This window comes from Drosophila arizonae, chromosome X, assembly GCF_054131065.1.
Source record: "Drosophila arizonae isolate 15081-1271.41 chromosome X, UAZ_ARI_1.0, whole genome shotgun sequence".
NCBI classification, from domain to species: Eukaryota; Metazoa; Arthropoda; class Insecta; order Diptera; family Drosophilidae; genus Drosophila; species Drosophila arizonae.
The window spans coordinates 24646834-24659144 of NC_142927.1; the positions used below are offsets into that span (position 1 = coordinate 24646834).

General features: G+C 37.3%; 1 long non-coding RNA gene across 1 annotated transcript; it reads left to right on the forward strand.

Annotated features, from left to right (window-relative positions):
• Positions 1–685: 685 nt before the first annotated feature.
• On the forward strand, positions 686–9101 carry LOC149268047 (uncharacterized). The gene is made up of 3 exons (XR_016271236.1): positions 686–6589; positions 6656–6791; positions 8542–9101. It is a non-coding gene; the product is annotated as an uncharacterized LOC149268047 (long non-coding RNA).
• Positions 9102–12311: the final 3210 nt, after the last annotated feature.

The following is a 12311-nucleotide window of genomic DNA, read 5'->3' on the forward strand; positions in this document are numbered from 1 at the left end:
AATTGTTGTTGATGTTGATAATTGTTTATGATAATGATTCATACTAATGATAATGCTGATGATAATAGCAATAACAATGCTAATGAAAATAACAATTTATATGAATATAACAATAATACTAATTAGATGATGATAATGACAATGATCTTGATAATACCACTGATTAGAGCAGCGACAATATATATTGAACAACAGTAATGATAATACTTTCAATTATAATGTTAATAATGATGACAATGCTAGCTAAATGATGAACTACTGTTAATGATGATGCTTATGACAATGATTATGCGAACCGCAGCAACAGTGAGAGTGAATCATAATGATGATAATAAATAATCATTAACGAAGCCATCGATGATGACAATAGTAATGCAAATGATAGCAATAATGAACTCGATTATAATATTTGATTCAGAAATTCGAATCCATTGACTTGGAAAGTCAATTAATTTGCATGGTTTATTGCTCTTCTATTCTTCTTCGCCTCTATTCTTATCTAAGAATCGTTGGCCCATTTAACACATCATTTGGTTAAATTTCGAGCTGTTAACTTGGAAACTGCTTGGACGGTTAGCCCTACCCATCGACTAAGCCAGCCAAGAAACGGTAAAAACAAATATGTGTGTGTGTGTGTGTGGGGGGGGGGTATCTATACTAGGGGGTGGGTGTGGAGCATGTTCGTATCGCGTTCAGTATCAGCAGCGGGACGAAACGGTGCCGCCGCCGCCGCTGCGTCGGTCTGCTTTGAATCATTAGCCCGCCGAAGTAGAGCCATCAATCTTTCAATTGCTTTTGGCTTTGGCTTTGGCTGTGGCTTTGGTGTACCTACGACAAGCTTTGGATAGAGCTCAACACAGCCAACCAACAGCAACAGCAACCGCAACAGCAGCAGCGACGTCAGCAGCAGCAGCACCAGCAGCAGCGGCGGCAGCAGCGACGGCGACACCAACAAGCCCCCATTTGAAAAACCGGCAAGCGGCCGATGGCAGCGATGGCAGCGGCCGTTAAACAGCTTGAAACCGCTTTGGGCCAGTTCAAACTAGAATCGCTGAACGGGCATCGGCGCAATAATCGTTTTGTGGCTTGTCCATTGGATCTGAGCCAAAGCTAACAGCCAAGTGCGATACGGGGCCTCTGGGCAGCGATTGCCAGCTTCATCATCAGCTTTGAGCCAGCTCTTTGACAAAGAGCCACGCGGGCTGCTGCGAAAGGTGCATTAAGTCGACATCGACACCGAAATTCATGTGCATTCGGACGCACCCAGTGAGCGCTATCGTTTTCTTTAAAATGCTATACGATGCACAAAAGCAAATAAAATACAAAAAGACACGATAAACCCGTACAATTAAGAATGCTACTATCGGGTGTAACAGACTGCACAATGCGCGTTTGTAGTTTTATTACAAGTTTAGCTTTAATAAGAGCTACTATTATTAGCATTGCTATGATCATTATGACTGCATCGTCCCTTACTAATGAAGGCGGAGGAAAGAATGGAATGAACTGGCTGGAAATACTGATGAATTTGAAGTATTAAATGAAGATTAAATCTTTATCATTATCACTAGCATTATTTCATATTACCAAAGCATTAGCATCAGTATTAGCAGTAGTATTGGCACTACCATTAGTATTAATATGGCATTAGCATTAGCATTATCATTAACGTTCATCAATAGCATTCGCATTAGCATTAACACATCATTGGCATTGGCGCTAAAACTAGCAATAGCAATAGCATTAGCAGTAGCATTAGCATTAGCATTAACATTATTATTAGCGTTAACATAAGCATTAGCATTAACATTAGCAGTAGCATTAGATTTAGCATTAGCATTAATATTAGCGTTAATATAAGCATTAGCATTAGCATAATCATTAGCATTAGCATAAGCATTATTATTAGCAATAGCATAATCATTAGCATTAGTATTAGCATTAGCATTTGCATTATTATTGGGCTAGATTTAACATCAGAATCAACATTAACATTATTATAATCATAATCATTGTTATTAGCATGAGCACAACGAATTGCATTAACATAAGCATTTGCATTAGCATTAGCATTAGTATCATTAGTATTATTGTCTATATCAATTCACTAACATCGACATTAGTATTGGCATACATTAGCATTATCATTATCTTTAGCCTCATCATTAGCATAAGAACTCTCATTTGTATTAGTCAACATTCCAATTTAAAATTCTTCATCAGCTGAGCTGAGCAACGCAAATAATTTCCGTATACCCCTATCGCGTTTATAAACAGAGTATGAAAATGTAAAGAGTTAAAAAAAAAAAACCAAAAAAAAAAAAAAGAAAACATAAAACATGGCTAATAATTTGTAACGATCTGCACTTGGCGTAACTCATACGCAGCGTGCTTCGAATGGAGGCTAAAAGCCTGCGCTGTCTATAAATAAATCTTGAGCTGCATATGGCCTCTTTGGATCCGATTGGATCGGATCGGATTGACTTGGATCGAATCGCACCGAATCGAATGGAACGATGCAAGTCGCTGTGCATTTTGTTTTGTTATTCACTTATTTATCGCATTGCGAATTCTGCTCGTGTGCTCATTGGCTGCCTACGATGGTCAAGGACGTGCATTAACCAGGCGCTCGATCAGCCTTACCACTAGACAATTGCATTTTTGGCAAGTCTTGTTAAGTTCTAGCTAGACTAGCTGGACTGCCACATGCCCTGTAAGCTGGCTGTAGATTCGTAGCGATGGAGGTCCTTTTTTCAACATGATCGAGCTACAAAGATGATCGTTTTTTTTATTCAAATATTTACTGAGATTCTATTCACTTTGCCTACGCTTTCTAATTATCTGTCTAGCCTTTTTCCTGTTTCTCACATTGCCACCTCATAAACTGTATTGATAGGGTATGCATAGCACAAGTAAAGTTGAAATTATTGGAGTCGAGTCTAGAGCATATAGCAATAAAGTAGCATAAATTATGTTTTATTTTTTTTTTTCAGCTATACCCTATATATGCAATGAATTCCATAATGTGTCCAAGTATATATGTTTCGGCTTAGCTAAAACTAAACTCTTTTAGATAAATCGGGAAAATCGATAAATATCGATGAAAGTTAACACGCATATATATATATATATATCTATCTCAGATTCTCTTATATCAGACATGCCCGATGAGTGTGCTCATTGACTGCTGATTACTGGGTACATTCTAGTCTATCATTGGTTTGAATTGTTTACCAATAATTTCTTGCATACATTTATGCCCTATAGTCCACATAAATTCCATAGCTTGACCAGGCATGCAACAGATCAAAAGAGATCTCTGACTGTCTGTACTCAATTCAAACTCTGACTTGCATACAACTCGATATATATCGATATGCATATCGATGTGAGATTCCCTTATCTCACGCATGCCGCTTAATGAGTGCATTCTAGTCGATCATTGGCTGCAGCATCACTTTTACTTGTTTACACAGCTCTTGCTTGCATTTTCGCATTGCTGGCGGCTTTTGCGGTTAGCCGTGTTGATATTGCAATTGGAAATGCAATACGAAACTGGTACGGCAAGTGGAACTGGTCCATCTGTTCTGGCCGAGTCACGTCTTGGCTTTTACCCAAGGAAATGTACGGCATTTGTTATCTTAAACGCGAATCCCGTATCTAGTATGGGAAGCTGTCTGATCTCTGCTTCTTTTATGTTTCACGGACAACGCACGCATTGAGGCCAGGCCCAAAGGCTTTGCAGTTGGGCCTGGACCGGCTTGAACTGTGCGCGCTGCAATGGCACGTGATCGCCCAGAACGATAAAATCAATAAAATCCATTCGAGCAACTGGGCCAGGCTGGAAAAGGCTCGCGCAATCGCAACGGCAAACAGCGCCAGCAACAATCGCATTTTGGCTTTTTACGATTGAGCAAAACGAGCCACCAACGGCCTTGCACAAACAAAATCTTATTGTTGGCTCATAAAAAGCGTCGCGTAAAACACTGTAAAAAATATCAAAAGAGCAAAAAAAAGAAAAAGAAAAAACTCGACAGGCGAATTGGAAACGAGCTGAACAAAAGATTGCGGGCAAGGCGCGACATTCTTTTGGGTGCGGTCGATGGCAGTTGGCAGTTGGCCGCTGGGGGGCGGCAGGAGGCGGGAGGCTGCACAAATATTGCGCATACGCCGCGTGCATCGATGCAGCAAACAAATCAGCAAATGCCCACAGCTCGGCTGGCAATCACTTAAGATCTCTGTGGTTCAGTGGCTCAGTGGCTTAGTGGTGCCGTGGTGCATTGTGGTGCAGTGTGGTGCACTGGTTCTGTGTCAGCAGGGCTTGCCGTCTTGCCCACTAACTGCTTAGCTTGGCTCACTCAATTCTTGCATAATTTGCATGGCCATTCGCTTCGAATGCCAACATACGACATGCAATGGCTGCAGCCAGAGTCCACATCGAGCTGTTTATTATAATGATCCTCTCATTGACTTCAGTCGACTTTAACGGGCCTTAATGAGCAGCGCTGCAGGTACAACAGATAATTTGCGAGCCATTACGTTGCCAATGGCCTAAAAGAAAAAGAAAAAGAAAAAACATTTTACGCATCCCGAATTGAGTGTGTAATCCAACGTTTACACTTCCTTCTGAGGTGACTATTGGGTTTATTATTGGATTTTATGGTTTTGAGCTCCAAACTCTCTTTTTGAGAAATATTGCCAGAGGATTGCAATAAATACCCAAAGCTAGTGGAATGATAGAGCTAGTTAATATTTTCCATCAAAAGTGCTCAAGCTCCTTCATTGATTCATATTGTGATCTGTTTGCATTTACTTATCGGATCAGTTTTTGTTAGCAATACTTATTTGATGTGCTATATTATTGAATATATTGCATAATTGCCTCGAGTAGAAAGCCAATTCGGCCTTCAGATGGAGGAATCGCCCCGCTCTTCGAGAGCAGTAAAATGAATCATTTGGCAAGCTGCTCAGCTTTATGCTGCTCGTCTTCTATTTTTTGTGAAGGTTACTTTACTTTTATTTAGGTATAAGATAGTTCATAATATTTTGGTGGTTGTTGACAGCAAATACTTGTCAAATACAAATACTTTTGATGGCTGTTGAACGCACTCATGAACCTATTCAATATGGGAATTCAGCTAATAGTGAAGAATAACAAGGAGTAATTATACGCAACTAGAAGAAATTTAGATTGGGAATTCAGGAGGCGAGAGAGATCCTATAATGTAATATATACTTGATTAGAGCAAAGAACTAATTCAGTTCGATAGGCTATCTGTCCGTTTGGCAGTTTGTCCATTCGTTTGCGCTAGAGCTACAAATACACAGTGTGATTTGATAATTTTCTGCTCTACCCATTCGATTGCCTTATTATCGATTAAAATCGATTATTTAATCTAGCTTTATAATACCAAAAAAAAAAACTCTATAATCTTTGTATCGATCAACTGTATATACACATCAAAGGTCTAAAAGTGTTCAAATTAGGCTGAAAAAAACAAAATCAATTTTTCGATTATTCTCGATAAAAAAGTTGTCGGACGAGCTATCGAAAAATAAGATAAGTTTGTACTGATGATACCCACGAGTATGCATGCCAAATTTCAGCTCTCTAGCTCTTGTAACTTCTGAGATCGACGCACTTATACGGACTGACGGAGAGTTATATATACTTTATGGGGTCTGCCACGCCTCCTTCTGCCCGTTTCCTTTTTTTTTTTACAAAACCATTACCCCTGATATCCCATTTTCAGTGGGTTCAGTGTATAAAAGGATTTCAAATTGTAGATTTTTTAAGGAAATGCAAAAGTCAACAAAAAAGTTCATGCAGCTCGAACGTACTTAGGGTATCACCTAGTCGTGCACTCTCGACTGGACCACTCCCACTTGATTTCATCTGAAATTATGGCTAAAAACGTTTTGTAAACAAATTAAACTTTCGCCAAGAAAGCCAAATTGATGTTAATTGGGTTTACTAGGAATAAACTTGGTTGATGTTATTCATGGAAGTATTTCCCCAAGCCCCAATTGTAGTTTCGAAATGCGCTCTATTAATGCAAAATATATTCTGAGCTGTATAAGACTCGATTGCTAATGCTTAGGCCTCCCTTCTACACGGGTCGCAAACTGGAATCTGGCAACTTTGGGAAGTACAATCGAAACCTGTGGGACCACCCCACCCGACCCCGCTCTCTCATATAATATCTTTTAAAATTTGCAGCTAATGCAAATATGCAATTTGCGAGATATTGAAGATCGCAGCTGAGACTCGACTCGGAACCGGCACAGCAAGATTTCAAATGCTAAAGCCAATTAATTGTAAGATCAATAATACCGCCAACGAGCCGCAATAAAAGACTTGTACGGATAGGCAAACAATTAACTCAATTCAACTCTGTCGTACAGCCCGAATTTGATGAGTACTTCCACTCAGAATAGCTCGGTTTCTCTATGGGCGACCTTCTCGGGAGTAAATAGCTAATGCCACACGCCAACAACTAGACATCAGCAACAACAACAACAACAGCAATAGCAACAACAACATCAAATTGACGTAGCTCTTTCTAAGCACACAATTCAACAGCAACAAGTTGGCAAATATTTTTTTCATTATTTACATATAATATTTGTTATTTGCGCAACGTTTCATCGTTAGCCGTTTCGTCGTGGCGGCGCTCCGACGTCGTCGTTCCGTTGCTCAGTTTTCCCTTAGTTGGCCCGCACAATGGCGGGAAAATTAGCACAGGTGCTTCAAAAGGCGAGTTGTAGCCGTATAAAATGTGTATTAAACGGTAAGTACATGAAAAATATAAATACAAATATTTTTGCAACAAATTAAACAGAAGATGTTGAGGCCACACGGCTCACCCTCTCGCACACCGCCCACCGCCAACCACCTACCGCCCACCAGCCATCACTTTCCCCCATGCCCCTGCTCCGCACACTCTCCCGAAAGCCAAACTAATAACAAGTAAGAACATTGCAATCGGGCTTCACCGACTGCAGAATGCTCATTCGCAAACCCTAATTTCCGATATGCCACGCCCCCAAATGGATATAGTGTGCAAATCAATAGAGGATGTCAAATGATAGTCTCTAGCTCTTAAGCTGTTGAATATATAGTTTTACGTGATTCGCCACGCCCAAATGGGCGTAGACATATCCGCCGTATCTAAATGATTTTCAGCTGTCAGCCTGAGTTTATATTCCAAATTACAACTCTCTGGCACTTCAACTACCTTGGATTCTGAATATGCATTTTCTTATTTGCCACGCCTCTAGTGGGCCGATGGAGTCACTCTTGATACTTTATAGTTTTCGGTCTTCAGCGGAATTCATTCAGACAGGCGGAACGGACAGCAATACGGACATAGCAGATAGCCAATATACTCATTTCACTTTCATGAAAGGAGTATAGCAATCCGCAATATTCACTTAATTATTTGCGCGCTTTGTTCAAATTGTTGTATTCTATTCCGATACCCAGCAGCCCAGTCACGACAACAGGCATATTGTTTAAGCGCCTTTTCATTGGGCTGGTACTTACAGCGGTACCTAATGATAGTATGTGGTCTTAAGTACCAGCTTTATCTCAGCAGGAACTTTGAGTTAATTAGCCTTTGATTATACATTTGGGCTAATAACAATCAGAGGCAGCCTTCGCTAAGTGTCGAGCCGATGATTTCGGGCTGCGATCCTGGTTCGCATGCCCAGTCGTCGTGCGAGGTCTAAATGAGTTGAGATATGAGCTCTCATGAATGTAATACTCATAATTACAGTAATAGTTCTAGTAGCAATAATAACTGCACTAGTTGTAATAGTAGATGTACGAATAAATAATAGCAACAATTACCAAAATCAAAAAACGGTTTAAATAACAAATTAAATATTTAAACAAATGCCTAAATAAATAAGTAAATATAAATTAAAAAATTATTTTAAAAAATGTTATTAGATATATAAATAAACAAATTTTACAAAAAATGTCATAAAATATGTCAATAAATAAAACAAATGAAAAAAAATTTTTTGATTGATGATTTATTTTTTTTATTTATTTATTTTTTTAATTTACCTATAATAATTTCAGAATAATAAAGTTTTACAAATTATTAATTATTATTATTTTTTTTTTAATTTACCTATAATAATTTCAGAATAATAAAGTTTTACAAATTATTAATTAAAATAATACATTTTGAGTTTATGCATCTATTATTTTTAAATATATAAATAAATAAATCAAATAAAAATAATAATAAAATTAAATAATAAATGAATAATATTTTAATAATTTTTTTTTTAATTTGCCTATAAAAATGTTAATTATAAAAAATAGTACATTTTGAGTAATATGTAAATCTAACATTTTGTTGTGGCCAAAGTATTTTAAATTGATGAATAATATAGTAATATAGGGACTGACAATAATACAAATAATTTAGCTAATGTATAAAATAATACTTTAGAAAAAAAAAATCAAAACTTATTTTCATATTTGTTTGCTTCCTCTTTTTATGTACCTGACGTGGGGTCTAGCAGGTCGTTCCTCTGTATGATGTGTTAGACTGCATTGCTGCTTACCGACGGAAACCCTGATCTTCTCAGGCTGCCTCCCACCTTAGAAACAGGACCTATCCCGCATTATCCTACAAGATTGCAGAGCATTGCCATCTGTATTCCTGCATCCAGGACATACCTCTTCCGCCGTAGAGCCGGCCGACGTCAATATTCTATTCATGCATAGTTATTTAGATCGTCTGTAAAGTCAATAAAACCTGCATAAATAAATTAAACATAATAATTATGGACAGAAATTTAGTTAAGAAGAAACTAATTTCCTTGGTTCCGAATATTTCGATATAAAACATGTTCTGTCATGTATATTCAAATTTAAATGTATTTTAGAATAGAAGCATATATTGTTGAATAATTATTGTTACTATTATTATTGTTAATAATTCGATTATCTGAATATATATTTCTATTTAAGAGTAAACAATTATTTTTTTGTACAAAATTTCATTTTAATGTCATCTACTATTCCTTAAGTTTCTTTTACAATACAAAAATTAATTAAATTCCTGCAATTTCCACTTCATTTTGCAGCATTTTTCCAAACGATTTTCTTTGCATTATATTAACTGTTTGTTAGTAAAAATTAATGTTTTTAATATATTTAAGCAGTATAGAATATATAAAAAATTTAATATATATTACATTTTCAACCGGTTTAACGGCATTTTAAAACTCTCCAGAAATTTGAAATGACATAAAGACGATTATTTTCCTTAAATGCTCCTTACGTTTCAAATTTATTTAACAATCTGCCTTTAAGTGGATTAAAGCAAAACACAAAAAAAATAAAAACAAAAAAAAAAACGTGAAATTTCAAATTAATTGGAGTATTTTGCGATATCTCGAGAATGATATTTGTGAACATAAGAAACATTTTACAGCTCGATTCGGTTTGGAATAAATCTCGCGAGATTTAGCTTAACGGCGCATTCGAACAAAAGAAATGCAAACATCACTTAAGCAGAGAGAGAAAGAAAGAGAGAGAGAGGGAGAGAGAGAACATCCTTGAGAAGAGAGAAATCTGTGTTTGGTTAGGGTATCTAAGTGAACGAATATCGAAAATATTATTTACTGTCTGTTATTTTGAATGCGAGTTTTTATTGCTCGATCAGTTTGCACTTATTGTAAATTGCAATTAACAGCATTTTGCAATAGGAAGCGCTAAGGCATTGCGTCTACTGTGAGAAACGCTCCTCTAATTGATAAATTCTACATTTGATTATGAGTGCCAATTGTGTGCTGATCCGCCCAGGTAAATTTCGCCAGACTCCGGCTCAAGCTCAAGCTCGAGCTCGAGCTAGACTTTGCATAGCCTTCCTAGTCGACGTCATCGGCGTGGATTTGCCCCTCGAGACGAGAGCAGTTTCTTTATTGCTTTTATTATTATGATTATTTGTTGTTGTTGTGCTGTTGTTGTTATTGTTCCCATTGTGGTTGTTGTTATGTTTTTCTTGTTTTGTTTGTTTGCTCTGCCCGCCAGTTGGCTGCTTGCATGTTTCAATTAATATCACATTGTATTCGTGCTCTATTAGAGGGCATTAGCGCTGGCACGCTAAGTGCTCGAGATGTGAGCTGCCAATCCATATCCATATCCCCATCCACATCGAGATCCATATCCATATCCATATCGATACCAACCATATCAACAAATTCACATTCAAGCGCTTCATTCAGAGCGACACAATATCGATGCCATTAGCAGCTGAGCCGGGCGGAATTCTTTAATTATCGTTAATCAATGGAAAGTCGCAGTCTCGTCCAAAAACTTGGGCTTTTTGTGCCAATTGCGAAAGGCCTTAGCCGCGGGCATCAGCTCGCTCATCGAACCTGGGAGGCCTGTCCCACACAGTCCAAACGAGTTCCAATAGATCACACACACACACACACACACACACACATCATATATCATATCATATCATATAATATCTGTAAATGCTGTCGCCGTGACACATACCAATTCATCAAACTGCCCGCCCAAAATAAACAGAAAAAAAAACAAGAAATAAATAAGAAAACGTTTCTTTCGCTAAGTAGCGTGTTTTATGGCGCTATAAGCAGTTCACGATCGTTTCGAGATCGCACTGTCAATGGCTTTATGCTCTACAAAATTCTGATCTTTCAAATCGAGGGGGGTTTTTTGTTAGCTCAGTCTGTTTCGGAACAAGCACACACTCTCTCTCTCTCTCTCTCTCTCTCTCTCTCTTTCACTCTGTTCCTCTCTCTCTCAGTCTGTGTCTGCCTCCCCCTCTGCCATTTGAAGGCCAAGAGAAAACATTGTCGTACCTAGCCCAAAGCTCTGTATCACTATTGACAATATGACGGCAATATGCTTTATTATGTGGCTCCATTTGGGCTCTAATTTATGGCTAAGCAATGGCGTTAGAATCTCTCGATTCTATTTTGAGCTAACTGGCTTAGCTCTGGGAAAGTCAAATACTTCACTTCACTTACCAATTTATTATAATTGTCTCTGTCTGCCCAATATCATTAGATAATAATAATTTATGTATTTGTTCTTTTTATGATTTTGCTTAATAAATCCAGCTCTTTAGTGAGTCACAATCTATTTAGCAAATATTAAGCAAGAAATGAAAAGTTGGAATCGATCTACATGTTGATTTATCATAGTGTTAACTGTTTCAACTGAACAAAGCATATTCATATTGCCTGAGGCAGTCTTTCCCTGCTGAATTCACTGAACTAGGGAAATCAAGTTGGAATAGCTATACGGAATTCCTTATAAGTGAAATACAGAGCTTATCCTGTCCTTTCACTACAAGATTTTTGATATCATAAATATTCTCATTTTCAATGGATTCATGTTATATACGATGCTTGACCTAATAGCATTGCGTATCGCATCCTTTCAACGACTATCAATTTATTTAAAACCCTCGAATTCTCTTTAAAGTCATCGAAATAAGGTATTGGATATACATATATATTTTTTTTTTGAATTGTCTCAAATCAAAGACAAGTCCAAACACATCCAAGCAAAAGAGTTGAGTATTGAAAATGGCCGACATATACAGAAGGTACATATATGATACCAATACTCGCCAATGCAAAATATTCGCTTATACATTATACTTGAATATGTATCTGAATATCCAATACTTTCAAAGGATTCAAGATTGCCTGAAAGATAATCTGGCCCTTGAAATTCCATACTTGCCAGGAGCTCGTGCTCCATTCAAGGAAGCAGTACTTCAACTTGATTTATATACTATACTTTAAGAAAATATTTATATCGAGTTCAATACTAATAAATTATAAGATTGATTTCGATTTGGATTGATTTTTGGCAGAAACAAATATGATTGAGGATTTCAATTTCAGTCGGACTAAGACTAAGTGTATTTAATTTGTAATCCTCTTCAAGTAGAAATATAGCGTATGATAGGGAGGTACACCTGCTACTACTACTTATAAGGATTATATTGGCTAATCTAACATACCCAAATTTTTATTATGTAGAAAATGTAATGAAAACCTTTAAATATATTAGGAAGAGTTTGACAAATTACCGTTTATTGTTTCATAATTATCCCGTCGACTTATGGAGTGTATTCAAAACTGTTACGAAGTGTGTAACCCACATGCGATGCTATTAATATACAATCGAGTCGAGTCGAGCTTGGTCTGTCCGTCCGTCAATCTGATTCTATGCTAATTAGTTTCCGAGTTGTTGAGCTAACATTGTCAGTAGTCTGAGCTCCCATTTAAGTCGCAGA